The 6503-nt window shown below is 34.6% G+C and overlaps 1 pseudogene; it reads left to right on the top strand.

The window, feature by feature from the left end:
* Positions 1 to 5176, top strand: part of LOC103607871 — a 16838-nt pseudogene extending 11662 nt beyond the window's left edge.
* Positions 5177 to 6503: the final 1327 nt, after the last annotated feature.

The raw sequence follows: 6503 nt of genomic DNA, 5'->3' as shown, positions 1-6503 counted from the left end.
CACACACACACACTCACACACACTCACACAAAAACAAACAAACAGCAACAACAACAACAACCACAAAAAAACCCGGGGGGGGGATGAGAAGAAGATTTAACAACCTCAACTTTTTTCTTTTTTTGAAGCTCTTAACAACAAGAAAATGGAGGGGACACATCTGGGTGGGAGGGGGGAGAGGGAAGAGGGAGGGAGGTTTTAGTGATGGGACACAATAACTAACTACATTGTCTATTGACAAAATAAAAATAAAAATAAAAATAAAATAAAAGGATTATGTGTGGGAAGTTTTTTAGTAGTCTCATAAAAATAAAATAAAAGGATTATATGTGGGAAGTTTTTTAGTAGTCTCTAATAGCTAGTGGACACCTATTCATGTTAATTATTATCACTGCATTGCTGTACACGCATTTTTATTTGCTAAAGCACACAAAAAATGGTGGTGATGATGTTATAATATATACCCTTTTATAAGGTATATAAAGCATAGCAGAAGTGCTTGACATACAGATTTCCATAATAAATTTTAGTTATTACTCTCATTTCTTGAGTATTTGCAAGTTTCCAGCCCTTGTTCCAGGAATTTTATATTTTTTCCAGGAGTTTTAATATTTGAAATAATTGAGATCTTTTTTTCTAAGATATTCAACCGTACGTAGGATTATTATCCTTTTTCTCTTATACCCACTTTTTTGTTAAATTTATTTTGGAATAATTTATATTTACAAAAATGTTCCAAAGAGAGGACAGAGCTCCCATAGCGATAAAAATGTTTGGAACTAGAGAGATGCAATTGTTGCAAACATTGTGAAGGTACTACATGCCACTGAATGCCACATGAGAATGGCAACTGTTTTTTTCTGTATTTGTTTTTTTATCAACTGTCTTACTAAAATGCTCAGACACAATATGGTTCCAGCCACCAATTCACCACAATTCACTGCAGCCATCATTTGAAAACAATGTTATGTTTCCTTTTCAACATTTAGGTTTCATTTCTTTTTCTCCTTGTATTGCATTGATTGGAACTTCCATGCTACTAATAAACAATTACTGGTGATAACTTAATTTTCTTCTTTAATACTTAAAGGAGAATTCCACTATTGCTCCTGGCACAGGGGTCCACCAGTGCATTTTTGGAGGTAAGATTTGCTGCTTATTTAATTTCTTCTTTGGTTATTGATGTGTTATCCTCTATCCTGAATGAACTTTGGAATAAATTTTCTCAGAAACTTTTCTCAGAGATAAGTTTGATTTTGAAGATATTCATGCTTTTAACATGACATTATAAGTAATATCTTCTAGAGAAGTTGGGCACTTATCTCTCTGTGTGCATTTTTGTCATTCTTGAATATAGGTATTTCTGTTCTTTCTCTCTTTTATTATTCCTTCCCTTAGACTTCTGTCTATTTTTATCTATTCATCTGTGTATCCTAAAGAATTGGCTCTGAAATTTATGTTTCAGTTCTAGTGTCTCTCTTCTTTTTAGTGCATTTATCTTTTATCTTTATCTACTTTTATCTTTACCAGATAATTTCTGATTTAACTGTTCGTTTTGTAAAATTTTTATTCTCGATACCTACAAATTTTGAAATTTTTATTTGTTGAATGATAGACTACATGGGCATTCACATGCAATTATTGAAAATATACTAGAAAATGAATCTAAAACTCAATGTTGATGTTACCACTCAAAGACGATCCCTGTTCATATTTTGGTGTACCTTGTTGAAGGTAATTTTTCCTGTGCAAATATGTGAAAGAGCTATATGTTGATTTAATTTCTCCAGCCCAGAAATGGAGACAAAGGACCTTTTAACAGCAGTATCTGAAATGTTCTTTCTCTTTCCTCATGATGGAATTTTGCATTTTTAATCTCAAAAAAAGGACATCTTAATTCCCTCATTGAAAAAAGTATCTTCATTTTAATTTTATTATCTTAGATTAATATTAAGAATGAAAATTTTTTAAACACATTTTACATTTCCTCATATGAATCTTTAACATTTCTATGCCTTTTTCCCAGCAGTGCATTATTCTGTTTGTGAATAATTATTAAAGTTTTAGAGATTAAAGTTATTAACGTTTATTATATAATATAGATTATTTTTACATTCTAATGTTTTGTATGGAACTATTTTTAATTCAGAAGTTAAGTTTATGGTTCCAGTTATTGATCTTTTCTTCTGTTATTTCTACCAAAGACTTTTAATTTAGAAAAGACTTTTAATTTCAAAAGTTATACCTATCCATGTATAAATTTATAATGTCTCTCTCTAAATATATTTAAATTTTCTTTAAATAGCTTATCTAGTCCCTTTTCAACATTTAATGTTTGAAATGTATTTTTAAATATGGAGATAAGTTTTAACATTATTTTTTCTATATAGTCATTGAACACATTCATTTTTTCAAAAAAACCCTCTAGAGCATCCAGAAATAAACAAGTTAACATGATTTTTAAAAATGATATATGTTAATCATGATGGGAATAATATTAAATTGCAAAACTCTGCAGTTATTCCCTTGGGGGGAAAAGAGTAAAATAAGAATTCCAGCTCATGATAAATTTTAACAGGGCTTTGAAATTTCAAACCAATGCAATGACACAGAAGAGAAATAGGTGTTATTAATTAATATTATTCTGACAAAGTAGATAAATATTAAATTAGGAAATTAACAAGTAATGCCAGAAAAGTAACATCACACCTCATTAATACATCAAATCAAAAGCTTTCCTAATATAATAGCAGTAACAGAGATAATGTGGAGAAATATCATTCGGAATAACATTAAACCTGAAATACCCTGACTACTGTTAACAAGAATTGAGTGTAATCTACATTTTTAAAAAACTGCAGGAAAGTTTACTCATATAGGATTGAAATATCTAGAGGGAAATTCCTGTTACTTGAATGGGAATTTGAATGTAATAAGATGTCCATTTTTTCCAAATTAATTTATAATTTCAATGGAATCTCCAATAAAATTCTAATGTTATTTTCACTGTAATGAGGATAGATGGTTCTATAGTTCACCTGGAAGAATAAACAGAAAGAGGAATATTATGCAACACAGAATTAATACTAGGTGAGTTTCGCTACTCAACTTTTATGTATATTATGAAGATAGATAATTAAACATATAGAACAAAAGATTTGACAGTCTACATACAATTATGACACAGGTGATCAATTGTAAGAATGTGAATAAGGAAATACTTTAATATTTAAAAGTGAGAGAAGCCATTTACAGATTATCCTAAAAGAAAAAATATAAAATTAAAATTAATCCTAAATGTACTTTTAATTAAAAACCTTAGAAAGAAAGAAAGTGTCCAAAATGTGCGATTTTTAAATAGCCATTGATGTTGGGAAGAATATTTTGATCTGATGAGAATCAGAAGATAAAAAATGTACATAAGATTCACTGCTATATTTAAAATCTCTAGGATTTCTACACTGACAAATTTCATTTTTCTTAAAGGTACATAAAGAAATTGGTAATAAAGTGAAAATGTAAACAGCGATTCATATTAACAGTGGTTATTAATCATTATTAGCACAAGCAGCACCTGGGGTCCAGAGGATTTAACAAGTATACATTACAGAGAGGCAGCGCAATGACAAAAAGGGCCTTCCATTGATTGAAAAATCTGCCTAGAATTAGGGAATTTTCCTTCCACCATGCATTAGGCAGAAAGGACAAGAGCAGCCCCCAGGGAAGCCGGGGTAGGGAGCACTGCTTAGGAATGTGGGCGAGCACTGCAGCGGTGGTGTTCAAACTGTGTGTGCCTCAGAATTCCTGAGAGAGCTTGTTAAATCACAGAGTGCCAGCTGCACCCACCAGGCCCTGACAATACACATTTCTAACAACTTCCCAGGTGATGTGATGTTACTGTTCCAAGGACTACAATTTGAAACCACTGACCTAGAGACAATCTTTCTAGGTAGTGATAGTAGCCACAACTTGTCCAAAATAGAATTCAATGGTTAGCAAAATGAGGGACTACTTGAGTCCCCTGGGTTTAATTAAGGGTATTGCTCTCATTCTAGGGAATGTTTATTTGGAGTGAATTTTGTGTTGCCTTTTTTCCCTACCTCTGAGCAAACCCAGCAGCCCCATGGAAGAAGAAATCAAACCGTAGAAAAGAAGTTTCTTCTCCTTGGATTCACATAGGACTGTGACCAGCAGTTCTTCTTCTTTGGGCTGTTCCTCTCCATATACGTGGTCACAATGCTTGGGAACCTATTCACCAACCTGGCAATCATCTCAGACTCCCACCGACACAAACTCATGTACTTCCTCCTCATGAACCTGTCCTTTGCTGATATCTGTTTCACCTCCACCACCATCCCAAAGATGCTGGTGAATATGCAGACGCATAGCAAAGTTATCAGCTTTGCGGGCTGCCTCAGCAAGATATTTTTCTCATTGTGTTTGGATGTCTGGACAGTTTAATCCTGACAGTGATGGCCTATGAACAGTTTGTGGCCATCTGTCACCCTCTGTATGACATGATCATGATGAACCCCTGGCTCTGCGAGCTGCCGGCTCTGGGGTGCTGGATCATGAGTGTTCTGGGCTTCCTACCTGAGACCTTGACTGCCTGGAGGCTGTCCTTCTGCACAAACATGGACATCCCACACTTTTTTTCTGATTTTCTTGAAGTCCTGAAACTCGCATTTTCTGACAACCTCATCAATAACATAGTGATATACTTTTTGGCCATTGTCTTAGGTATTTTCCCTCTGTCTGGGATCCTTTTCTCTTACTCGCAGATTTTGTTCTCCATTCTGAGAATTTCATCAGCCAGTGGCAAGTGCAAAGCCTTCTCCACCTGTGGGTCTTAACTCTTGGTGGTCTCCTTGTTCTATGGCACAAGCCTTGGGGTCTACCTCAGTTCTGCAGCCATACTGTCCTCTGCTGCTAATCTGATGTTCTTGCTGATGGACACCATAGTCACCCCATGCTGAACCCCCTCATCTACAGTCTGAGCAACAGGGACATGAAAGGGGCTCTGAGAAGACTCCTCAGCAAGGCTCTTAATGAAGGACCAATGCAGGATCTCGTGAATAACGTTATGTGCAATACTGAGGACAAGAAAGTCTGGCCTCCTCCATCCAATATATTGTCTACATCTGCAAAGCAATTCTTTCCTTGCCCTTTCCTTTGAGTTATTTCCTGTTTTACCTATTGTTGATAAAGTTATATATTGGGTCACACTTTTCGCTTTCTAACCAGCACTTTTAACTTTCTATAAATAAAACCTGCAATTTTCTCTATTATCTTCAGTAATATTTATGGGTTTTTAAAAATAAATCAAATCTTGGGCCGAGCCCGTGGCGCACTTGGAAGAGTGCCGCAGCAGCGCTCCCGCCGCGGGTTCGCATCCTATATAGGGATGACCGGTGTGCTCACAGCGCTCACTGGCTGACTGCGGTGCGGCTGGTAGCCCGTGGCGCACTTGGAAGAGTGCCGCAGCAGCGCTCCCGCCGCGGGTTCCCATCCTATATAGGGATGACCGGTGTGCTCACAGCGCTCACTGGCTGACTGCGGTGCGGCTGGTCTCAAAAAGGACAAAAAAATATATAAATAAATAAATAAATAAATCAAATCTTACATGTTTAAAATAAATCCACAGAAGCAACAGGAAGTATACCTTTTTTGGAAATATTTCCATGGTAACTCATTTACAAAGATGTTTTCTGAGGTTATGTGAATAAAATTAACTCAAAGATTTACTACTTTTCATTCATTTCACTTTTATTTCAGACACACTGACTTCACTGATTTTTTTTTTTACTTTTACACAATATGGATATAGGATTTTCAGAACTCTCTCTCATCCATCTTTGTGACAACGATGCCTGGTACAGTTCATGGTCAGCTCTTTATGCTTAGAGACTATTTCTCAAAGTGGGTGAAAAATAGACAAGTGCTTGGTTAAATATAAAACTCTGGACCAGAAATACACTGATTAGATCACTATACCATTTACACATGATTTGAAACAACAATCTGTGCCCAATAAACATATACAACAAAAAAATAAATTCAAATTAAAAACAAATTTAGAGGTAGAAAACAAATTCAAAGATACTAATATTGACATTAATACTAACAACACTCAGTATATGCCAGCACTCTTTAAGCATTTTATACAAATTTGTGTTCACTAAAATTTACTCAGTCTCAGGTATTGTTTGTTCGCTTTTTTAATTTATTTTTTTATTTATCATGATATGATGTAGTTGATTTTTCTGGCCCTGTACCAATTCCTTCCTTCCCCCCCCATCCTCCTTTTCATATCCCCATCAACATCATATCTGTTCTGTTCTGTTAACAAGTTCAAGAGATTACTGTGATTGATCTGTCTTTTTTTCTATTTTTTGTTTGTTAATTTATTTATAGTAGCACATACTAACATAGTGAATATAGTTAATAACAAGATATTGAATATTTCTCTTAAAAGTTTTTAATTCACACATTGTAATTATAAA

This window comes from Galeopterus variegatus, unplaced genomic scaffold, assembly GCF_000696425.1.
Source record: "Galeopterus variegatus unplaced genomic scaffold, G_variegatus-3.0.2 Scaffold7786, whole genome shotgun sequence".
NCBI classification, from domain to species: Eukaryota; Metazoa; Chordata; class Mammalia; order Dermoptera; family Cynocephalidae; genus Galeopterus; species Galeopterus variegatus.
Note: the sequence above shows the minus strand (reverse complement) of the source record. Positions and strands in the feature narration are given on the sequence as shown.